We start from the raw sequence: 24,660 nt of genomic DNA on the forward strand, positions 1-24,660 counted from the left end.
AAAATTAACTAATAAATTCTTAGACGCATAATCGCTCTCGGGGACGTTAAAACAGGAACTTCTATTGAAACCTAACGCAATAGAAAGACTCCAGACTGAAAGCCTAGACTCCCAGTCAAGACCTGCCCTGAAAGGAGGAGAAATCATTTTACTTCTTAGATTGTTGTTTTGAAAACTGGCCCCCTACACAGAGGACACGGGGGGCCCGCTACAGATTAACAGATTAACAGGCACCTATTTGTGGGTTTTTCCATTTTTGTTTGTTTTGGGGCTTGGGATGCCATAGTTTATTATAAGAGAGAGACATGGCGATTCTCACATGATGAAAGAGTTCAGAATTCACTAGAAGGGGCAGCTTCATGGGATGCCACGTCATGAGCGACTTACTTCAGTCTACATACTTTGCAAGAATGCCACCATCTCTAAAAAGAAATCATCTTGCTCATCTAGAGCTACGTTGGTGCCTGCTTACTGGGAGAGAACTACCCCCAGCTTCCACACTGACTGGCGGAATCCGTCCACACTTTCCTTTACAGCCCGTCCAACAATGACTCCTGCTGCCTGCCTTGCGTGTTCCTTGAGATTTTTTCTGGAAGCACAATGCCTCCTTTGTTTACAGTTCCGGCTGCACTCCTTTCAACTAAAACTCAGTCTGGAAGGGGAGGAGAGCTTCTGAATGCCCATCCTGCAAGCAGTTTGCAGCCTGCTCTGGGGCACCGAGGACGGTAAGCAGCAGGTTTAATGAGGCGACAAACTTAACTTTTCAAGCTTGACTCAACCGCCCCAAGGTGAGTAGACCTCCGCACTCGCCCACAGAATCTTAAAAGTTTCTTTAAAAAAAAAAACAACTTTTTTAAACTTCACTTATTTATTTTGAAAGAGAGAGAGAGCGCGCAGGGGAGAGAGAGAGAGAGAGAGAGAGAGAGAGAGAGAGAGAGAATCCCACACAGGCTCTGCATCCCATGCAGGGCTCAAACCCACGAACCATGAGATCATGACCTGAGCTTAAACCAAGAGTCGGAGGCTTAACCCACCGAGCCACCCAGGCACCCCAAGATTCTTCAAAGTTTCTATAGAGAACTAACCTGGATTCGGTTAAAGTACGCGGCCCCGGGGACTCGACGCCGCATTCCTCCCAGGCTGTTCTCCTGGGCAGCTTCCACTTCGAGAAGGCAAGCAAAGTGCACCATCGGAGGGCACGGGAGGAGGTGAGGAGCCTCCGGGCCCTGGGGTCCAGCTTGCGAGTTAACCAGCGGTCATGACCTCTCAGTGACCGCCTCCAACACACATCTCAAGGCTCTAAAAAGGTCATCGATTGTGCATTTCAGGAGCGGAGTTTGGGAGCAATGTATTCCTGTGCTGTGAAGCCTCCTCATCCGCTCCTCCCCCCACCCCACGCTCTCCCCCTCCCCAGGGACGGAGATGCACCTGCTTGCCCCTCAGTTCACACCAGCAGGGTGGCTTGGAGATCCTGATGTGCTTATACCCTCCCTGCACTTTGGGAATCAGCAGCCTGGTGTCCGCGTCCGCCTGCAGAGCTAAAGATGGAGAGGTGCCCTGCATGGCTGCTTTCTGAGACAGAAAAAAGGGGGTTTTGGGGGGCCCGTGACAGACAGTGGCCATATGCTCGTCTTTCATCAGGAGGACTGACCAGAAGACCAAGAACCACCCCAGGAAGAGACGGGAGGCAACGCCAAATAACGGAGAGCTGCAGAGGTAAGTGAGCGTCTGGAACAGAGATGCGTGCGCGTTGTCCAAGGGGCCACAGATAGGCTTCTCCAAAGAATCCCGCACGAAAGTCCGTTTTCAACACAATCAAGTCTAGAAAACACTGGCAACACAACAGGACAAGTACTAAGAACTTGCTCCCTTTTATCCTCTGTGTCCCAGCTCAAGTGCAATAGAAACCAGAGTTCCAGAACTTGAAAAGAAAAGGTAGAAGAGAGAGTGTGAACCGACACACTCCCTTTCCGAAGGCAGGCTCTGACCTCAGGCTGCTTGGACGCAGGCTCCAGTGGGGAAGGTACAGAGACTTTCATTTTAAGTCAAGATCGAGTCGCGGTAATTTCGTAATGTCTCAGAGAAGTTGTGGGATTTTCCTGAGTGGTCATCCGGACAGTGGAATAATAGCTCCATCGGGCAGATTTATAAAAGCAGTAAGAAACAAAAATGGAGTTGTATCCGGGACACCTTGCTTGTTCAATGTAATGGATTTACATTGGCTTAGAAGTCCGGGCTGGAAGGAGTGAGATGCGGGATCACCTAGCCCCTGTCCTTGACCCACACCTGCACATGTAACTCCCCGACTCAGGCCACACACCTAGGGCACGTGTGTGGGCTGTTGGGGTTCTCTCAGCCTCTCCAGGCTCCGGGACCTCAACCACTTGCTCTGCCAAGGTCATTGATACCCATGGGGCATGATGCTTTATAGTGGCTAATTTTATGGGAAGCAGGTGATTTCTTAATGTGTGATTTTGCTTTTCTATAATCCATAACAAATTTGAACAATCGTTCATACATTTATGAATGTATTTATATTTAACCTATGTGCAACTTTTCATATCAGAACTTCTCATATTTTTTCAAATTGGGTGCTTTTATTTGCTGCTTCCTAAAGACTCCTTGTATACAAAGATGATTAACTCTATTGTGTAAGTTGTAAATATTTTTCTAAATTCACTGCTTTTGATGATTCTTTAGGCTGCATTCAAGAATGCAGACCTGTTGAGATTTTACATGACTTCATTAATGATTCATTGTCATAATTTCCACCTTTGGTGTCATATTTAGAAAGCCCTTCTCCACTGAAATATTATAATAGTATTTCCCTACATCTCCTTCTGATTCTATATTATTCTATTTTACATCTAAATTCTTATATAAGTATAGCTACTCCAGCTTTCTTTTGACTTCCAGTAGCATGGTATATATTTCTCCATCCCCTTACTTTTAATCTGAAGGTATCCTCAGGTCTAAGATGAGCTTCTTGTAGACAACAAATAGATGGATTTTGTTTTTGTATCCATTCTGCTACCCTATGTCTTTTGATTGGAGCATTTAGTCCATTTACATTCAGTGTTATTATTGAAAAATATGGGTTTAGAGCCATTGTATTCTCTGTAGGATTCATGCTTGTGGTGGTGTCTCTGGTACCTTGCGTTCCTTGCAACATTTCCCTCATAGAGTCCCCCTCAGAAAACTAAATTCTTAATTTACATGGAATTTCCTTTGATACTTGGAATGATGCAAGTTTTTAGCCTTATTGTGCTCCAAATATTTAGTCAGTTACTCTGATGCCATTGGGGAATAATTCTTCGTCCACACATCTTTTTTCTTTTCTTCTTGTTTTTGAAGAAGACAGAGACAGAGAGTGAGTAGAGTTGGGGAGGGCAGAGAGAGAGAGACATTCACACAGAATCTGAAGCAGCTCCAGGCTCCAAGCTGTCAGCACAGAGCCCAACATGAAGCTCGAACTCATGAACCACAAGATCATGACCTGAAACCCAAGTTGGAGGCTTAACCGACTGAGCCACCCAGGTGCCCTCTGTCCACACATCTTATACAAGCCTATATTGTGTTCTTCCAAGGTCTTGGTATTAAGATGCGTTTTCATACTGAAAGCTTTTGTTATATACTTTTGCATAGCTAGAATGGACCCTGCTTGGTGTATTGGATTTGCTCATGTTTCACTAGCATTGGTGTGCCAAAATTTATAATTTTTAAGGGTTTTAAGGGTTGTAGTTGCCCTTAACTTTTTGTTGTTGTTGTTTTGTGTTTTTTTAATTAAAAAAAATTTTTTTAATGTTTTATTTCTTTCTGAGAGAGAGAGACAGCGTGAGCAAGGGAGGGTCAAAGAGAGAGGGAGATACAGAATCTGAAACAGCCTCCAGGCTCTGAGCTGGCTGTCAGCACAGAGCCCAACACAGGGCTCAAACCCACGAATCGTGAGATCATGACCTGAACCGAAGTCGGATGCTTAGCCAACTGAGCCACCCAGGTGTCCTTTGTTTTGTTTTTAATGCGGGTTATTCTAATCCATCAGATGCATTAGAAAAAATCTTCTTGATGCTCTCTAATAGTTAAAATGACCTAAGAATTATCTGTCCGTTAGTGATTTGATAAAATTATAATCTGTAACTCCTTTAGGAGTGATGTTTTTTTCACAATGGGATCTTTTCCTGCCTTTTAAATTTTTTCTAGGATCTATTCAGGTTTTTTAGTGCTTCTAGAGTTAAGCATTTATATTTCACAATAAAGTTTTCCATTTCATCCAGAAGTGTCCATAAAGCTAACGTGCATTATATATCTCCATGGGAACCACAGAAAGCGGTTTTAAATGTGTTCGATCAAGAACCCAGGAACCTTTTGTTGCTTAACTAATCTTTTTGTAGGACTGTTGTTCTAAGTTACACACTTCGGAAATGCTGACCCCATGTCTTAGAACATCCCCTTAAATTTGTTTTTAAATCCTTTCTGTTCAAAGAATTGCATTGCCTTTCTTACTCTGAATCTTGTATATTGCTTTTCCTATCTTTATTTTATACAATTATTTTTCCTCAAGGAATTAGCTTTTGAATATGTGTGTTCATTTTTCTGGTTTTTTTTTGTACTCCTTTAATTTTTTTTCTTTGTTCAGAATTTTTTCTTTGTTCTCCCTCCTTAATGGAAAAGAAATTTAAATCAGGAAGTCACTAGGAATTTGTTTCTGAAAACCTAAGCTGAACTTTTAAGTATTTAAGCTGAATGAAAGAAAAGGAAGCTCGGAGAATGAACAGGAAGAGTATGTTAAGAGCCAACATCAGAAAGAGAGAGGAAGGAGGAAGCCAACACTTGTAACAGGGAATGGGTGCAAACAACTTTTCAAAACTGTTTTTCTGGATTTACTGAGAGATAATTGGCATTCATTGCTTTATGAACCTCAGGTGTCCAGCATAAAGGTTTGACTTAATATATATTGTGAAATGATCATCACAATAAGTGTAGTTAATGTCCATCATCTCACACAGACAGAATATAAATAACTGGGGAAAAAGGGAGGAAACTGTTTTTCCTTATAATGAGAACTCTTGGGATTTAGTTTCCTAACAACTTTCCTGTATGTAATACAGAACTGGAAATTATAGTCATCATGATGTACGTTACGTCCCTAGTGCTTATTTACCTTTGAACTGGAAGCTATCATTGGACTCCCTTCTCTCAGTTCCCTCGGCCCCTATTTCTCAGCCTCTGGTAAACACAAATCTGATCTCTTTTTCTATAAGGTTTTTTTTCCTCTTAGATTCTACATATAAATGAGATCTCTGTCCAACTTATTTCACTGAGCATAATGCCCTCAAGGTCCCGCCAACTTGTTGCAAATGGCATGATTTTTCATTTTTTAATGACTAAATAATATATATACATATATATGTATATCTGATGTAAATCATATAAATCAGAACTCCTTTACCCATTCATCTGTTGATGGACATTTAGGTGGTTTCCATGTCTTAACTATTGTAAATAATACTGCTATGACCATGAGGGTGTAGACATCTGTTCCAGTTAGTGTTTTTGTTTCCCTTGGTTACATTCCCAGAAGTGGAATTACTGGATCATACGGTAGGTCTATTTTTAATCTTTTGAGGATCCTCCACACTGTTTTCTATTGTGGTTATCTAGTTTACAATCCCAACAGCACACAAGGGTTCCTTTTCTCTCCATCCACACCAACACTTGTTATCTCTTTTTGACAACAGCCATTCTAACAGGTGTGAGGTGATACCTCATAGTGGTTTTGATTTACATTTCCCTAATGACTAATGATGCTGAGCCTCTTACCTGTTGGTCATTCCTAAATCTTCTTTGGAAAATGTTTATTCAGGTCTTTCACCCATCTTTAAATAAGATTGTTTGTTTTGCCGCTGAGTTGTAGGAGTTCTTTATATACTTTATATATTAACCCCTTATCAGATATATAGTTTGCAAATATTTTCCCTTTCTATAGGTTGTCTTTTCACTTTATTGGTAGTTGTTGTTGTTGTTGTTGTTGTTGTGTGTGTGTGTGCACACGTGCAGAAGCTATTTAGTTTGACGTAGTCCACTTGTTCATTTTTTTACTTTGTTGCTTGTGCTTTAAGTGTCAGATCAAAAAATCATTGCCAAGACCCATATCGAGGAACTTTTTCCTATATTTTCTGGAATTTTATGGTTTCAGGTATTACATTCAAATCTTTAAATCTATTGTGAGTTAATCTTTGTGAATGTGTAAGATAGGGGTCTAGTTTTATTTTTTCACATATGAATATCCAATTTTCCCAGCACCATTTATTGAATAAACTGTCTTTTCTACTTTGAGGATTCTGGGTTCCCTTGTCAAATATTAGTTAACTGTATATACTTGGGTTTATTTCTGAGCTTTCAATTCTGTTCTGTTGGTCTATTCTTCTGTTCCTATCCAGTATCACACTATTTTGATTACTATAGCTTTACAGTACAGTTTTAAAATAGAGAAGCATGATGCCTCCTGCTTTTTCTTTCTTAGGATTGTTTTGGCTACTTGGTGTCTTTTGTGGTTCATATGAATTTTAGGATTGTTTTTTCTACTTCCATAAAAAATGTCGTTGGAGTCTTGATAGGGATTGCATTGACTTTATAAATGGCTTTTGCTGGTATTGGCCTTTTAACAACATTATTTCTTCCAATTCATGAACAGTGGATACTTTTCCTTTATTTGTGCCTTCTTTGATTTCTTTTATCATTGTCATGGTTTTCAGAATAGAGGTCTTTTACCTACTTGGTTAGATTGATTCCTAAATATTCTATTGTTTTTGAGGTTATTTAAATGGAATTGATTTTATTTTTATTTATTTATTTATTTATTTATTTATTTATTTATTGGATAATTCATTGGTAATTAATAGAAATGTTACTAATTTTTGTATGCTAATTTTGTATCCTGCAACTTTACTGAATTTGTTGGTTACATCTCACAGTTTTTTGGTTGAGTCTTTAGGATTTTCTATATAAGCAGCATATCATCTATAGAGACAGCAATATTTCTTTTCTAATTCCAGTGCCTTTCATTTCTTTTTCCTGTCTGATTGCTCTGCTTAGGATTTCCATTACTATGTTGGATAGAAGCAGTGAGAGAAGGCATCCTTGTCTTTTTCTAAATCAACCTTTCTCCACTGAGTATGGTATTAGCTGTGGGCTTGTCATATATGGCCTTGATTATGTTGAGGTATGTTCCTTCTGTACCTAATTTGTTAAGTGTTTTTATTATGAATGGATGTTGATTTTGTCAGATGTTTTTCTGCATCTATTGAGTTGATCATAGGTTAATAAGGTATTATCCTATTGATTAATTTGTGTATGTTGAACCATCCTTGCATCCCAGGGATAGATTTCATTTGATCATAGTGAATGAGCCTTTTAATGTGCTGCCCAATTCAGTTTGCTAATATTTTGTTGACAATATTTGCATCTATATTCATCTGGACTATTGGCCTATAGTTTACTTTTGTAGTAATGTCCTTTTCTGGCTTTGGTTTCTATGTAATTCTGGCCTCCCTTTAAAAATATTAGTTCCCAAGTTACCTGTAAAGACAGGCACCATAGGCAACTAGCCCATAGATAAGGGATTTTGAGTAGAAGAGGAATTCTTTTTTTCTTTTTGCCTCTTTCCAAATGGAAAGACTTGGTCCTGTCTGTACGTCTAGCTTATTGGATAATAACACAAACAGGAATAAACATTTACTTAGAAACCCCATTTGGACTGAATTATAATTTTTTCCATATTCCAAAATATATGAACTGTGCCTACAAATGGCCATTTGGACTATGAGACCTATAACAAAATATCAAATATCTACAACATAGGATAATTCCGGCATTTGGTACTCTAGGAATTAAATGTCCTCATGAAGTGTTAATGTCATTTTATTTGTCCCCTATCAATTAGTTCTCTAAGCACATTATAACATCTCTGAATTTCAGTTTTCTCACCTGTAAAAGGGACATTATGATATCTACTGAGCAGGGTTTAGGTGACGATTGGAGTTAACAGGTTGGTCTGAGGACTCTTTTTCCCAGTAGTTTTGGCCTTTTAAGGACCCTACAAAATTTTAAAAGGAGATCTTTGGGGCTTGCAGAATCCTAGGGGATTTCACTTCATGATATATCAAAGTATGCAAGTGTTTTTTAAACTATAGATTTGAATCGCGAAGCAAATCCTTGGAAAGATCTTGTGGTTTAAGTCTTGCAATCTAACTAAATGTGGCTGTATTATTACAAATAGATATTTCATTGATTTCAAAATGTTTTGTGGTTTTTTTGTACATTTTCACATCCGTGCTCAGAATGCTTCTTACACTGATGTCTTTACCAGCATGGCTGAAGTTGTTTTTCTTTCCTAGGAGTACATAAGTTAATGAAAAGAACATTTTATAGACGAGGACATCTTAGATTCAACAAAATACTGTAAGGTCTTCAGGCTTTTCAAATGAGGCACCCCTCCCTGGGAAAATCCACATGCCTTTATGAATTACTACAGTCACACAGAGGGCAGAGGGAGTGAGTTTTGATGTTTGTCTTGTCCATAAGCCTGGTTTCCCTGTGACTCATCATCGCCAGTATACTCCAGCCATTGAAGATACCAGGTGCATATACACACATGAGCATACAAAAGGTTTCAGTGCACAACAAAGATTACATATCCTAAAATAGAAATCTTGAACCTCACAGATAGCCTAGGTCCCTAGCAACGGGCCCATAAAAATGCAAACCCCAGGGGACTGAACACCAAAGCAGTAAACCAAAACAATACAAGTCATTATGCAAACACCAAGGCATATAATCTCATTGAGGAAACAATGCCAAATTCCTGGCTCAGACTTAAAAGCATAGGGTTTTGGGGTTTTTTTAAGACAGTGTTTTCAGAGCAGTTTTAGGGTCACAGCAAAACTGAGAGGAAGATACAGAGATTTTCCAGATATCACCCTTCTCGACAAGGGCATAGCCTCCACTTGTATCATAATGTCCCCACCAGAGTGGTCCATTTGTTACAAGTGATGAACGTACTTTGATGCATCATTATCACCATGAGTCTATAGATTATATTAGGGTTCACTCTTGATGTTGGACATTCTAGCAGTTCCAACAAATGTATAATGGCGTGGATCCAGTATACTACCAGTACACTATAATACAGAGTATGGTCCTTGCCTCAAAACCCTCTGAAGGCACAGATTTTAAAATGTACTCAGACTGAGGACCCAGCACCAGTCCACGGTGAATGTTTGCATCCCCTTCAAGGCCTCTCTAACGCCCAGAACACGGTTGCTGGATAAACATACCTACTCCCAGGGGGAACTTCTAACATGAGTCAAGCAGGGATTACTCTGTTCTTTGCTGTGCTCTGCCCTGACGCCCTGGAGCTTTTAGAAAACTTGATGAAAGAAGGAGGATGTGTTCCTGGAAGAGCACTTACCTGCCAGGGTAAGGCAGGAAGGAGAAACCAAAGAGCAAGAAGGGCCCCACCCCCTTGCCAAGGGAAAGCATCTCTGCCCTGTTGTTTTGTGATCCAGGGGTTTGGAAAGATGTTTAAAGAAGATCCCCAAAGTACAGATGTTAATGTAAAAGTAGATGGGTAAACAGAGTTGGATTTCTGAGTCAAATCATAGATGAGATGAATAAAGATATGACAGACTGACAGAGATGTTTACAACAGCGCAACTAGCAAAATAGGTACAGAAATGGGTGCTTTCAGCACAACTGAAAGGAGTACGCAGCCTCTTCTAGAACAATCTGGCAGCATGTAGTAAAATGAAGTAACTGTATGACCTATGACCAAAAGATCTCATTCCTAGAAATATATCTCAAAGTCATTCTCACACAATTCCACAATGGGGAGTATAAATGCTGATGTTTTAAACAGTGGGGAAGTTGAGAAAATAAAATTACATGTGTGACTCGGGGACAGGGTGGGGGACAGGATACTTAAAAAGCGAATATTGCAGGATTCTGTAGGACAGTAAGAAAAAACACACCACAGGTACAGACTGTAACATGCTATGTTGTCACAAGCAGGGCTGACCCGACAGGTGTGTCACAGGGCCTGGATGCAGTGCACTGGGCCTCGAAGGTTCTCACACCATTACTGCTCTGCTGTCTGCATCTTGAAATCCTTAATAATTTTTAAAATATTTTTAAGTTTTTTATTTATTTTTGAGAGGAGAGACAGAGAGTGAGTAGGGGAGGGCCAGAGAGAGAGGAAGACACAGAATCCAAAGCAGGCTCCAGGCTCTGAGCTGTCTGCACAGAGCCCAACGCAGGTCTTGAACCCACAAACTGAAATCATGACCTGAGCAGAAGTCAGATGCTTAACTGAATGAGCCACCCAGGTGCCCCAAAATCCTTAATCATTTTTAAATAAGAGGTCTTATATTGTCATTTTGTACCCACTCTCAAATTTAATGCAGCCAGTCCTGTTCCTAAGTATAGTGTTGGGAAAAGTGGGAAACAGGATGAGATTTATTATAAATACAATATGGAAAAGTTGTATGCTATATACTTTACAATGACGTGTTACAAACCCTACAAGCTTAGAGTAGAATGGAGGTCAAATGTGTGGGAGTGGGGATCAGAGACAAAGATTAAAGTCAAATAAGAATAAACAAAGCCACAAAAGGCCCTTATAATTCAGGAAAACTCTTCCCCCTCTTCAGACGACCTTTCAGCATGGAAAACATTAGTGTTCCCATCACTTTAGAGGTTTACTTGGTTTAATGTCATCAGATTACATCTGCACCCTCGTAATTGTGAAAACAGAAACTAGGAGCCCATGCAAAGCAAAATTTCCGAATATTCCCTGTGGGTTCCATACCACCAACCCTCCACCCAGTGCAGACACGGGAACTGCTCAGTGCTCGCACAGTAGGAAAGAGACTGGTCTGGTCGGAGAGAAGGAAGGCCCCTGGCTCTGCTTTTGGCTGCCTGGAGATCTTGAAGGAGATCCTGTTTTTCTAGGCTTCTGTTCAAACAACTGGATACGCTTTCTGTGTTTCCAGACACAGATATTCAATTTGCATATTCAATTGATATTCACTTTGCATAAGAAGGTAGAGCAAATTTAGGAAAGTCAAAGCAGGAATTGGGAATGAACAGCACTACAAGTATTGCAATTAATGGTGCAGGGGGATTGGGCATTTTATAGAGATTCTTGTATGACTGGGTTGTGGCAACTATTCCTGGATGGAATTATTTCATGGATGGAGAGTCTACGTTCTCTCAGAACCTTCCAGTCCATCTAAGTCTTGAGGCACAGAACCCAGGGACAGGCTTGGAGGAACTGGGTTTTAATCCATTTCCATTAACACATTGTTTTTTTCATCTCTGGCTTAGAATCCACCTAACGAGGTTGCCTGGGCGGCATCTGTCATATTTGAAGCCATGATTAATGTGCCTCGAGTTGAGAAACTTCTGATTGCAACATCTTGTGGGCTGGCTGGGACAGAGCATGATCTCCTGAGAGCAGCCTCTAAGAGCTGGAATTAATCTGAAGCTCCCAGGACTTGAGGACAGCAGACACCCCCACACCCCCAGAGACTTCGGAGATCAGGTAGTGACTAATGATCTATCTGAAGGGACTGGACATGGTATTTCCACGAGATATAGGAAGTATTTGGAGGTACAGAAACTTTACGTGTTGGTGAGGGATGTTGTATTTTGGTTCTACCACATTGAGCAAGAGATAGCGAGAGTATAATGTGACTATTCCAGACAGAGAAGATAGAATGCATGTCACTGAGTTTCAGAAAGCTGTAGCATTGAGAGAGCAGACTTTGCTATATTTTAGTCTCCTCCAGAGGAAGGGTCCTAAACCCACACCCGGGGAAATGCAAGTGGCAGATTTTCTGGATTTAAGAGACCATTCTCTTGGATTGTGCATCTAGGGGGGTTGGGAAACAATGTCTGGATCATGCTTTAAGAAGCTGGAATTTTTAAAAGGCCCTCTATTTCTTGTTCCATTGGCCTTGAGCGCAAATATTTCTTCTTCTGAGCGGTCATCTGCGGGAAAATGTGGGTCCAAGTGATTGGCTGGTGTTGCCATACCAGGTGACATTCTTGCTTCTGGAACATTCTTATAGTTTGTGAGGACATGCCATTCTCCTTTTCTCTGCTTTGTAATGAAGAACCCTACTGGTGAGGAGTGAAAAAGTGGTTCCTGCTAATGTCTTATTTAAGAGCCATGTGCTCCTCTGGCCCTCATCATTGAAGACCCGCATGAAGGCCAGGGCCATGAGGATGGGCCAGCCTGGAGGACCCTACCTCCCTAGGCATTGGGAGATGAATGATTGTCCTTTCTTTCTACGCGTCAAAGCCAAATGGTTATTTCCTTGATTTTACAATATACTTATCTTTTATCTTCTGTTTTCAGAGATAAGAAAGTTGGTAGCAGACTTTCTTCATGTTTGGAAAAAAAAAGACATCTGTTCAAATATATTATCCCTTTAGCACACTTATGACTTCAGAAATATGATACTGTGTGGAACTAAGTGCAACTGGGGATAGGAATAAGGTATCAAGGAAGTCATTTTACTCTAATAGGACTAGTTTTAATGTTCCTTCACTGACCTATTTATTCTATGTCTCCTTTACTTCATACAAGAAAATGAGGGACCAATTATCTCCTCCACAGCTCCTCCTTTGTTATCTGTTTTATTTATTCATTTATTTGAAGCAACAATCTTCCAGAGTTCAAGGGCTTGGTCCTCAACGTTGCAGAAGGGCCGTGAAAATATGGTGCCCTCTAGTGTTGGCTATTTTTTTCTTTTCTCCCTTGAGCATTTAATTCCCCATTTAGCCTAAAAGTCTCCCCTGTTGGGGTTCTCCTGGGCTTGAAGCACAGAGCTGCTGGCCTCTCAACCCTATTGGAGGATCCTGTTCAAGCTGCCAGTGTCCTTCTTGCTTTGGTACAAAGTGCTAAAACCTCAGATCTGAGATTTGCAGTCCTAGAAATCCTATCCTTTAATGACTTCCTCCCATTCACTTGTTAATACTCTCCTCACCCTTCCAGATTTCTTCTCTCCCTCTGTGGGTGGGGGAATTCAGAAAACAGAGAACAAAATTAGATCCTAATTCTGATTAACCTGGCTACTAATGGTTGTGCAACCTTGTGAGTCAAGCTTCTTTGGTAAGAGATGGGAATATCAGAGCTTTGTGAAGGATGCTGAGGTGAGGACGAGACAGAATTTGAATTTTTGTAAATACCCCAATTGGTTTTAGATGGGTTACGTTGGATAAAAAGGGAAAAGGTGACAAACACCAAAATGTCTTAACTGACAGGCAACAGTCATCTAACGATCGAAGTCCTTGATACCACTGCCAGAGAGGCTGTGATCAGCAAAAAGTGAGATGGGCAGATGGAGCCTGCTGAGATGGTTATTACAAAGTAGAAATACTAAACTGCATGGATTTGCCCCATAAGAAGATTTCAACCGTCATTAGGTTTAAAAGTTTATTTACTTATTTTTTTGAGAGAAATATAGAGCACAAGCAGGGTAGGGACAGAGAGGGAGAGAGAGAATCCCAAGCAGGCTCCGCACTGTCAGTGCAGAGCCCAATGTAGGGCTCGAACTCAGAAACCATGAGCTCATGACCTGAACCATAATCAAGAGTCAGACGCTCAACCGACAGAACCACGCAAATGCCCCAGTAGTCGTTGGATTTAAATTTACACCTAATTATTTCTAAATGTCTTAAGCATATTTTTATTATAAGAATAATTCAAGCTAATGAACTCATTGAGGAAAATACATAAACAATACATAGCAAGAGAGAGGAAATTTTTATTTCTAGTCTCCAAATATAATCACTACCAGTTTGGAGTGATCTGTATAGTTTTCTTGAAGATCATACTTTTTTGGTTCATTTACTTAAGGTATTTTTAAAGTAGAATTGTAGTTATATCTTTAAGTTGCTTAATCATTTTTTACTCTATAGCCCTAGAAAAACTGCAAAATTCCATAAATATGAGCAAACTTTTAACCCAACATATACATTTTTTATCATAATTTTAAACAGTTGCAAGGGAGGCCCTTGAAATTTAAATTGTTTTCATTCTGCGATCATCAAGTTGCATTTTCTTTTCATTTTTCAAGGATTTTCCATTATACTTTTATTAGTTATGTAATTGGTCAAAGGATCATAAACACATTAAAAGTTTAATGAATAATCGCTAAGCATTAAAGCCAAGTTTTATTAGCAATTAATGTCTTAATGACCTGAATGGAACTTTTCTAATTCATACACCCAGTGATGGTCATTATTTATTGACAGATGAAATAAAACTGAGCATGAGTTATTTTCCATCTATTCAACAGATGTATTGAAAAACCATGTTTACATAATGCTATTCAATTCTTGAATTCTTTCTAAAGCTGTGTCACAAATCACATAGTGATACATCCACAAAAGATATTTTTAATGATCTACCTCCTAACAACTCAAGTAGATTGTTTGCCAACTTTTTGAAAGGAAAGAAGTAAAAACTAACACATTTGCAGAGGTGAATCGCCCTTGGGAAAGGACTGCTCATCAACAATACCTTTGCCAATACCAATGTCAATGTTATCAAGTGTTCCTCCGTACCCTACATCATACTAACATGTAGGAGAGGGGAGAGGTGGACCTGCCTTTTGTAGAGTTAGAACAAGAGAACCAGCTTGAAGCTAGAAGCTCTCAGGTCATATCAGTGTTACAAAAGCATATAGATAGGAGTCAAAGATCTAGAATTTGAGTTCTTAAAAACTACTTACGTGCCTATGTATTTCTTGGAAAGTCATTGTATATTCTGGAATGAATATATATATATATATAATCCTCCCTCCTGACAATTTTTTGCCCACTTAATGTAATATCTGAAGTGTGTCTTCATGTTATTATATAGTTTTCAGGAACATTTTAATGGCTTTGATGTGGAAACGTTGGGGCTCAGAGACAGCCAATAAAGAATTCTTGAGACGCCTTTGGTGCAATAAGGTGGTTTTATGAAAGGATGGGGACAGGCCCTGGGGGCAGAAGGAGCTGCACTGGGGTCATGAGGAGTGACTGATGATATGCCTTCAAGTTGGCAGGGGGGTAGGGATAGTATCTGTCTCTAAGGACTATGGAAACAATGTTTCCGGGACCTTGAAGGGCTGACTGTTGTTAGGAAAAGGTCATGTATTACTGTTTAGTAAAACCTTAGTCATGAGACCCTTCAGATGTGTATCAGTGGGCCACAGGCTTAGAGGATGGTTGCCAACATGTATCTGGGGAGTAGAGAGAAAGGAAGTTTCCAGAGGAATTCTCATATGCTTACAAGGTGCTGGGGGATCGGGCGAAGACTGTACTTTGCCCTTAGCAAAGTATCAACATCAAGGCAGCTGAGCTCCTTGACGGTCACTCTGTTCATCTCAAGGACTTGTCACTGAGCTGTAAGCTGTAAGGAAATTTAATTTTTCTTCTCTTACCTTTGTTCCCCACATCAGCTTTAGCTACAATAATTAATCAATTATCTAATATATTTAATAAACACAGTATATTTTATTTAAACACCTCTTTACAATTGAACATGTTTTTAGGTTTTATTTCAGATAACAAACATGAAAGCAGCTTTGTGCAAAAAGATCCCCCCCCCGCCCCACCTTAAAAGTAAAAAATGTATTCCCTTTTTTTGAGAGAAAGAGAGAGAGAAAGAGTGCGCATGCGTGTACGTACATGCACAGGGGAGGGACAGAGAGAAAGGGAGAGAGAGAAACTTAAGCAAGCTCCACATCCAGCATGGAACCTGACATAGGGCTCCATCTCACCACCTTGAGTTGGGAACCTGAGCCAAAATCAAGAGAAGGATGGATGCTAATCGACTGAGCCACCCAAGCGCCCTGCGACATTTATTTTTTTTAGTATCTTTTTATTGAGTGAAACATCTGGGACATAAAACGTGAATAGTCTTAAGAGATGCTAGTAAATATAGCAATGTTGTTTACCAAATGAGTTGCACTAATTTATGGCGGAACTAGTGATCATTAAGAACACCTGCTTTGCAACATAGTTTTTTTTTTTTTTACTCCAGTGATAATTATATTCAATAAAAATGCACAAATCTTAAGTATGCAGTTTGGTGAGCCTTGACAATCATCCTAGTCAAGATATAGAGCACTGCTATCACCCAGAAGCTTCTTCTTGTATCTTTCCAGCCAATGCCACCACCAAAGAAATATGGTTGTTTTTGCTGTTGTAGTACCTTCATTTTTACCTGTTCTTTTTTTTTCCCCCCTAAGGATTTATTTTTACATCATTGCTACACCCAACACCAGGCTCGAACTCACAACCCCGAGATCAAGAGTCACATACTCCACCGACTGAGCCAGCCAGGCGCCCCTCATTTTTCCTGTTCTTAGTCTACATAGAAAAAGAATTATCAAGTAAGCATTGCTTTGTGTTTTGCTTCTTTCACTCAGCAACACATTTGTGAGGTTTATCTCTGTTGTGTCAGTGAGTTCTACTGAGTCAATATAATGCAATTGTGTATCCCTTCTATTATCGATGGACATTTGGGCTACCTCCAATAATTTGCTCTTCTGAATAAAGCTTCAAGGAATAAGATGAAGGCAAGGATTTACATAGGCCTATATTTTCTTTTATTTTGAGCAACTGTCTAAAAATAGAATGGTAGTCATAGGATTTTAAGAAATTGCCCAAGTTTTTTTTATCAAGTTTGTTTATTTAGAGAGAGAGAGAAAGAGAGAGAGAGCAGGAGAGGGACAGAGAGAGATGGAGAATCCCATTTTAAATTTAATTGTGTCTTATTATTACTTATACGTTGAAAAATCCTAGTCATATGTACTTTACCAGATATCAGTTGAAATATTTTCATATTATCTGTGATTTGCCTTTTTATTTTCTTAATAGTGTTGTTGACGACCACAAGCTTTATTTTAATAAAGCCTCCTTTACAACATTTTTTTCTTTTATACTTAGTTGTCGATCCCAAATTTGTAAAGATATTATCTTCTATCCTCTTCTAAGAGCCTTACAGTTTAGTTTTGGCGTTTAGATTTGCAGTATACCTCAAGTATACTTTTAAGTCTTATTTAAGAAATATACCAAGTATTTTTTTTCAAAATTGATATCCAGTTGTTTCAGTGAAATAATTATTGAAAAGATGTTTCTCTTCTCATTGATCGGCATAGTGTAGAGCATATGTCAAAATTTACCAGGTTACATATAATTTGGTCTATTTCTGTACTTTATTCTTTTAAAGCATTGTTTCCAATCCTTTTGCTAATATCACATTGTCTTGATTACAATAGCTCCATTATAAATCTGAAAATTATGTAAGACCTCCAACTTCACTATTTTTTAAATACCTTGAGCTATTATAGGACCTTTGTATTACTATACGTATTTCTATACATTTTTTAAATGTTTTTACTTATTTCTGAGAGAGAGAGACAGCGTGAGCAGGGGAGGGTCAGAGAAAGAGGGGATACAGAATCTGAAACAGACTCCAGGCTCTGAGCTGGCTGTCAGCACAGAGCCCGACACGGAGCTCAAACCCACGAACAGTGAGATCATGACCTGAGCCGAAGTTGGACGCTTAACCAACTGAGCCACCCAGGTGCCCCTCTATACATTTTTTATTAAGGAGTCTGCTGGGATTTTCCCTTGAACGTAATCAATATATAATTCAATATGGGAACTGACAGCTTAACAATATGGTGTCTTTTATATATGAAGTAGGCAATACCTCTCATTTATTTAGGTTTCCTTAAGTTTTGCAAATTTTCAGTGTGAAGATCTTGCTGGTCTTTTATTCAGAGTGACATGAATTACTTTTTTTGTGCTCTTTAACTCATATTTTAAAATTTTTGTTTCCCACGGTTCCTGGGTGGCTCAGTCGGTTAAGCGTCTGGCTTTGGCTCAGGTCATGATCTCACAGTCCGTGGGTTCCAGCCCCGCTTCGGGCTCTGTGCTGACAGCTCATAGCCTGGAGCCTGCTTCGGATTCTTCCTGCCCTCTCTCTCTGCCCCTCCCCTGCTTGCTTTCTGTCTCTGTCTCTCAAAATGTAGACATAAAAATTTTTTTTAATAATAAAATAAAATAGAATTTTTGTTTCCTAATAAACATTTTTTGTTAGCATAAGGTAAACAATTGCTTTTTTTTATATTATCTGATGTCCTGATACTTTTCTGGTTTTACTCCTTAGATCTAGCAATTTCTGTGCCGATTAGTTAAGATTTTCTAAATGTGCTTTTATGTCATCTGCAGAGAAATACAATTTCTCTTCTACTTTTTCACTTTTATGCCTTCTTGTTTTGTTTTTCCTTTTTCCTTTTGTTTTATCTTATTTCATAACACCTACAGTATACTGCTGAGTAGAAGTGATAAGAGCAGATATCCTGTCTTTTGTCCCATTTTTTAAAGGGAAAGTATTAGTATTTTACTGTTGATCATAATTACAGCTGGAAAATTTTTCATACGACTCCTTCAACTAATTGGGGAATTTCTATTTATACTTTGCTGAGAATTTTCAGTTGGGACGAGGAATTGAGTTTTGTCGAATATATTTTCCAATTTTGAAACTGATCTTTTATTTGCTAATTTGACTCATTTCTACAGTCTTCTAATAATCCTGGCTACCAGAAGATTCAGAACAGTTTATCAGGAGCTCCCTCAGTTAAAATCACGTCTTCTTTTGCCTCTTTTTCAATATAAGAAATATACAACACATTTCGGTAGTATTTTCAACTAAAAGAGCTAAAATAAGCAATGAGAATAACAACTAAGGAAGCAAGAAATTTGCAGTTACCTGCTTCCATTCTCATGTTCATTCAGCAAATCCATGCTGTGGACCTATCATATGCCACATGTTATTGGCCTGAGTTCCCGTAAATGGTGGACAGATAAAACTTGCTATACCTACAGTACTGCTTCCTGAGAATAATTCCTGAGTTTTCCAGACTCAGCTCTGTGAGTCATTTGAGCCAAAGTTTGTGTCCTAGGAACCACAGCACCTGTTCGGCCTAATGACAACCTCTGTGGGGGTGTAAACCTGATTTATTAGGGCAGTTTCCACTTCTGCTTCTGTTTGTTTGCCTCAGACAGAATGGTCTTGTTTAGAAGCCCTTTAACACCAAAAAGCTAATGCTATTCTTCCTGCTACAGAGGGGAAAAGGGCAGAAGGGAAAAAGCATGATGTAGAAGGAAAAAGAAGGAGGAGTAAGAGAGGGAAGGAGGGAGGGAAGGAGGAAGAGATTGAGAGAGGGGAAAAAAAAAAACCCTTTTGGATGTTGCACAGTGATAGTAATTTCTCCTTGTCTTGAATAAAGTTTATCTCATTTTTTACCAAAGGGCCAGAAATAAGGAGGCAGAAAGATGAACAATTGGGTTTTTTTTCTGACCAACTTCTTTTGAATGAGATTTTTAGCTTGTAACCTTTTATATTAAATTACTGAAAATTCCATGAAATGTGGTCCTGCTGGTAGCATGAAAAGACATGAAATGATCGAAGGAACACTCTAGCACACACAGGAGAGGCAGCACAGAGTAGTGATGGACTGTAGTATTTTGAACCAGAGGACCTCCACGTAAATCTCAGCACCAGCAATTACTGCCTATGTGAATTTAGCTAACAAGCTATCCTCTCTGTGCCTCAGTTTCTCCTTCTACCAAACGAACAAAAAGCTAATACTACTAGTATCTACTGATAAAGTTGTTCTGTGGATGAAATAAGTTAATTCATATCAACCACTTTCTAAAAGCTCCTGGCTCAAGGTTATTTTCAAAACTATTGTTATATAGAACACGTACTAAAAGTGGTAGCTGCTATTATTTTCATTTATATATTTATTTTTTAAGTTCAATTTTAGTTAGGTGATATATAGTGTAGTAATGGATTCAGGAGTAGAATTCAGTGATTCATTACTTAAATACAACACCCAGTGTTCATCCCAATAAGTATCCTCCTTTTTTTAATTAAATTTTTTGAATGTTTATTTTTGAGAGAGAGAGAAACAGAGCACAAGTAGAGGAGAAACAGAGAGAGAGGGAGACATGGAATCTGAAGCAGGCTCCGGCACAGAGCCCAACGTGAGGCTGAAACCCACCAGCCTTGAGATCATGACCTGAGCCTAAGTCAGACACTTAACTAACTGAGCCACCCAGGTGTCCAAATTCTTCTTTAAATGTCTGGTGGAATTACCCTAAAAAGTCATCTGGCCCAGGACTCTTGTTTTATGGGAGATTTTTGGTTACTGATTCCATTTCTTTGCTGCTTATGAGCCTATTCAAATTATCTATTTCTTCCTATTTTCGGTTTTGGTAGTTTGTAAGTTTCTAAGAATTCGTCCATTTTTTCCAGATTGCCCAGTTTGTTGACATATAATTTTTCATAGTATTTTCTTATAGTTGTTTGTATTTCTGTGATGTTGGTTGTGATCTCTTCTCTTTCATTCATGATTGTATCTATTCAGGTCCTTTCTCTTTTCTTTTTGATAAATCCGGCTAGAGGTAATCATTTTTGTTTATTCTTTGAAAGAACCAGCTACTAGTTTGTTGATCTATTCTTTTGTTTTGGGGGGAGGGGTCTATATCATTTATTTCTGCTCTACTCTTTATTATTTCCCTTCTTCTGTTGGTTTTATGCTTTATTTGCTGTTCCTTTCCTAGTTTCTTTAAGTGTAGGGTTAGGTTGTGTATTTGGGATATTTCTTGCTTCTTGAAATAGGCCAGAATTGCAATGTATTTTCCTCTAAGGATTGCCTTTGCTGTGTCCCAAAGGGTTTGGACTGCCATGTTTTCACTTTCATTTGCTTCCATGTGTTTTTATTTATCTCTTTTTTAACTTCCTGGTTAACCCGTTAATTCTTCAGTAGGATGTTCTTTAACCTCCATGTAGTTGAGGGCTTTCCATATTTCTTCTTGGGTTGACTTCAAGTTTCATAGTGCTGTGATCTCAAAATATGTATGGTGTGATCTCAATCTTTTTGTATTTGTTGAGGGTTGATTTGTGACCCAATATGTGGTCTATTCTGGAGAAGTTCCATGTACACATGAAAAGAATGTGTATTCTGCTGCTTTAGGATGAAATTTTCTGAATATATTTGTTGAGTCCATTCAGTCCAGTGCATCATTCAAAACCATTGTTTCCTTGTTGATTTTATGCTTCGGTGATCTGTCCATTCCTGTAAGTGGGGTCCCCTACTGTTGTATTATTAACAATGAGTTTCCTTATGTTTGTTAATAATTGATTTATATATTTGGGTGTTTCAAGTTGAGGGCATAAATATTTACAACTGTTAGATCTTCTTGATGGATAGACCCCTTAATTATGATATAATGTCCTTCTTCATCTCTTCTTATAGTCTTTGTTTTAAAATCTAATTTGTCTGTTATAAGTATGGCTACTCTGGCTTTCTTTTGATGTCAATTAGTATGATAGGTTGTTCTCAATCGCCGCACTTTCAATCTGAAGGTGTCTTTAGGTCTAAAATGAGTCTCTTGTAGACAGCATATAGGTGGATCTTGTTTGTTTATTTCTTTTAAAACCATTCTGATACCTTGTGTCTTTTGACTGGAGCATTTAGTCTATTTACATTCAGAGTGATTACTAAAAGGTATGTATTTACTGCCATTGTGTTACCTATAGAGTTGGTGTTTCTGTTGATGTTCTCTGGTCCTTTCTAGTCTTTGTTGCTTTTGGTATTTTTTTTCTCCACTTACAGAGTCCCAGTTAAAATTTCTTGCAGGGCTGGCTTAGTGGTCGCAAACTCCTTTTGTTTTTGTTTGTCTGGGAAACTCTTGATCTCTCCTTCTGTTCTAAATGACAGCCTTACTGGATTAAAAAAAGAAAATGTGGCTGCATATTTTTCCCATTCAGTACATTGAATATATCCTGCTACTCCCTTCTGGCCTTCCACGTTTCTGTGGACAGATCTGCTGTGAACCTGATCTGCCTTCCCTTGTAGGTTAAGGACTTTTTTCCCTTGCTTCTTTCAGGATTCTTTCTTTGCCTGTGTATTTTGTGAATTTGACTATGATATGTCTTGCTGATGGTTGGCTTTTGTTGAATCCTGAATTTTATTGAATTTCATGAGAGTTCTCTGTGCTTCTTGAATTTTGATGTCTTTGTCCTTCCCCAAATTAGGAAAGTTTTCAGCTATAATTTGTTCACATAAACCTTCTGCCCCTTTTTGTCTGTTTTCATCTTCTGGGATTCCTATGATACAAATGTTATTATGTTTAAATAAGTTGTTAAGTTCCCTATGTCTGCCTTCATGATCCATGATTTTTGTTTTTCTCTTCTTTTCACCTTCATTATTTTCTATAATTTTATCTGCTATGTCACTAATTTGCTCCTCTGCCTCATCCATTCTTGCTGTCATTGCATTCATCCAGGTTTGCATCTTGGCTATAGCATTTCTAATTTTGGCCTGACTAGATTTTTAGTTCTGATATCTCTGGAGAAAGGGGTTCTCTGGTATCTTCTATACTTTTTTCAAGCCCAGCTAGTATCCTTACAATCATTGTTTTAAATTCTACTGCAGACTTCTTACTTATATCTGCATTAATTATACCCACAGCCATGAGTTCTACTTCCTGTTCTTTCTTCTGGGGTGAATTTTTCCATCTTGTTAGTTTTTCCTGGAAGGAAAAAGAAGAAAACACAAAAAAGCAAAGAAAGATCCCCCCCAAAAAAGCTAAAAATCCTAGATGCTGGGTGTGTTTTGATTTGCTTGTTTAAAAAAGTCTAATTCAAAAACTAAAATAAAATAAAAATAAGCAAACCAAAAATAATATAAAAAATATGAAATATACATAAATAAAAAATTTAAAATAATAGGAAAAATGAACAGGAAGTTAAATCTAATTCCCCTAGAGGTGAAGCTTGGTAGCAGTCTGTCATCAGTAGACTTGATGTGATCAAGGGATTCATGCTGGTCTTCTGGGGAAAGTACTTGCTGTGCTGATTCTGAGTCTGATTTATTTCAGTGGAAATGCTCCTCCAGGCCTCAGAGGGTTGGGGCTTGGTGTATGCAGCTCCGGCGTCCACTAGGTGGCTCTGTTTTGCTCCCTGATGTCTCTCAGCTATGATGGGTGAGATAAATATGATGGCACCCATCTCTCTAGTCCTAGAGCTGAAAGATGGGGTTCCCCATTCTTCATGGAACCCTCATAGAAGAGCAATCCATCACGCTTCTTGTGTCCCTGGTTTCTGTCAGAACCCTGCATTCACTCTGCCTGTATCCAAGCTTTTTTAATCTCAGGCATGCAACTGAATTACAAAACTCCAAATTTTAGGGACTCAGGAGGTATGGACCTGCTCTGTTCCCCTGGAGGAGAGTCTTGCCATGCTTTTGTTGGCCTGTGTAAGGAAAGCGGCATCACAACTGTAGAAGCAGTTCAGAGTTTATGTCAAAAGAGAGCAGAAACCAGAATCCTTGCTTGCTGCCCTCAGCCCCAGTAACCTGCTCTTGTGCCTGGAAATAGTATAGCACGTTGTCAGTGCCCATCCTTCTTTTCACCTGAGGCTCCTCAGATCACACTGTCACTCTTGAGATTCCTCCCTGCTTCACCATCTGAGCACCTTGAAGCCAGACACATCCCCCTCTATACCAGACTTCAAACAGTTCAGATTTTGTGCTCCACTGCTTATAATACTATGTGGTAGCCTCCCCAAACAGGCTCCATTCCTGTCATACCCACAGCTATATCTTTCCCAAGTCAGCTCTACACTCTTCCTACCTTCCAGAAGGTGGTCGCTTTTCACTTGTAGACTTGCACTTTTTCTTCTCTCAGACCTCCAGTTGATTTCTTGGGTATTCGGAATGACTTGATAACTACATATATGTGTTTGAAGGATGAGACAAGCTTAGGGTGTCCCTAATCCTCCACCATCTTAACCACTCCCATAGCTGCCATTATTATCATTGTATTTTATTTTTTCATTATAAGTGTTACCAATAATAGCACTTTTATTGCTGATGACTGAAAAGAGAGAGAGAAGAGTATTCAAAGTGACAAAATATATATTCCTGAAAGAAACATGATTTTACAGACTGGATTTTCTGGCATAGCCATGGTGTGCTCTGTTACTGTGAGTGTGTGACACATTGTGTCCTGCCAGAATCATTTACAAAGGAAAGACTAGCATCATTTCTCTGCAAAGTTTAGAACTGAAAAAGAAATCAGTTTGAATAATACAGCAGGACATGGAGATTGAATGAGTTTGGCTCTGTGACCTGTCAGTTGAGTTAGAATCTAACAATATTATCAAGTGTCTAATATATCCTGGTATTGTAAGTTCTCTTTCAGGAACTAAGCCTAGAAATCAGCCCTTAAAATGAAGACTGAAAGGTGAAATACAAAGTAGAGTGCCAAGATATTTTCATATTGAGTAATTAAATTAAATGTCTGCCAGGAAGCAAAACAAAAGAGCAAACCCGGCGGAGGATCTGGAAGGGACTTGGGTTTTTTTCTACAGACATTGTAATTCAGATCTCCTTGGAAAAGGATAGGAATTCAAGCTTACCCAATTACTAACAAAATATATACTGTTCATCTTTGAAATGTTTATGAGGAAAGGGTGTGACACGCAGCTTGCTATGTAATTTAAGGAATTGGAAAATGGTTGGA

General features: G+C 39.0%; 1 protein-coding gene and 1 pseudogene across 6 annotated transcripts in view; one reads left to right on the top strand and one right to left on the bottom strand.

Annotated features, from left to right (window-relative positions):
• Positions 1-388: 388 nt before the first annotated feature.
• Positions 389-1,190, bottom strand: LOC120225108 (annotated as a pseudogene).
• The window catches only part of LIPK (lipase family member K), a 57,179-nt gene continuing 33,209 nt past the window's right edge, over positions 691-24,660 (top strand). For 2 of the 6 annotated variants that reach the window (XM_039223330.1, XM_039223337.1), the window contains exons 1-3: positions 691-788; positions 1,642-1,716; positions 11,383-11,599. The gene's annotated coding sequence lies outside the window, so the exon portion shown is untranslated. Of the gene's footprint in view, positions 789-1,641; positions 1,717-2,004; positions 2,024-11,382; positions 11,600-16,427; positions 16,449-24,660 lie in introns of those variants that run through there. The other 4 variants (XM_039223332.1, XM_039223333.1, XM_039223335.1 and 1 more) reach the window with 4 other exon arrangements.

Source organism: Hyaena hyaena, unplaced genomic scaffold (genome assembly GCF_003009895.1).
Source record: "Hyaena hyaena isolate Hyena2069 unplaced genomic scaffold, ASM300989v1 scaffold_1329, whole genome shotgun sequence".
NCBI lineage: Eukaryota > Metazoa > Chordata > Mammalia > Carnivora > Hyaenidae > Hyaena > Hyaena hyaena.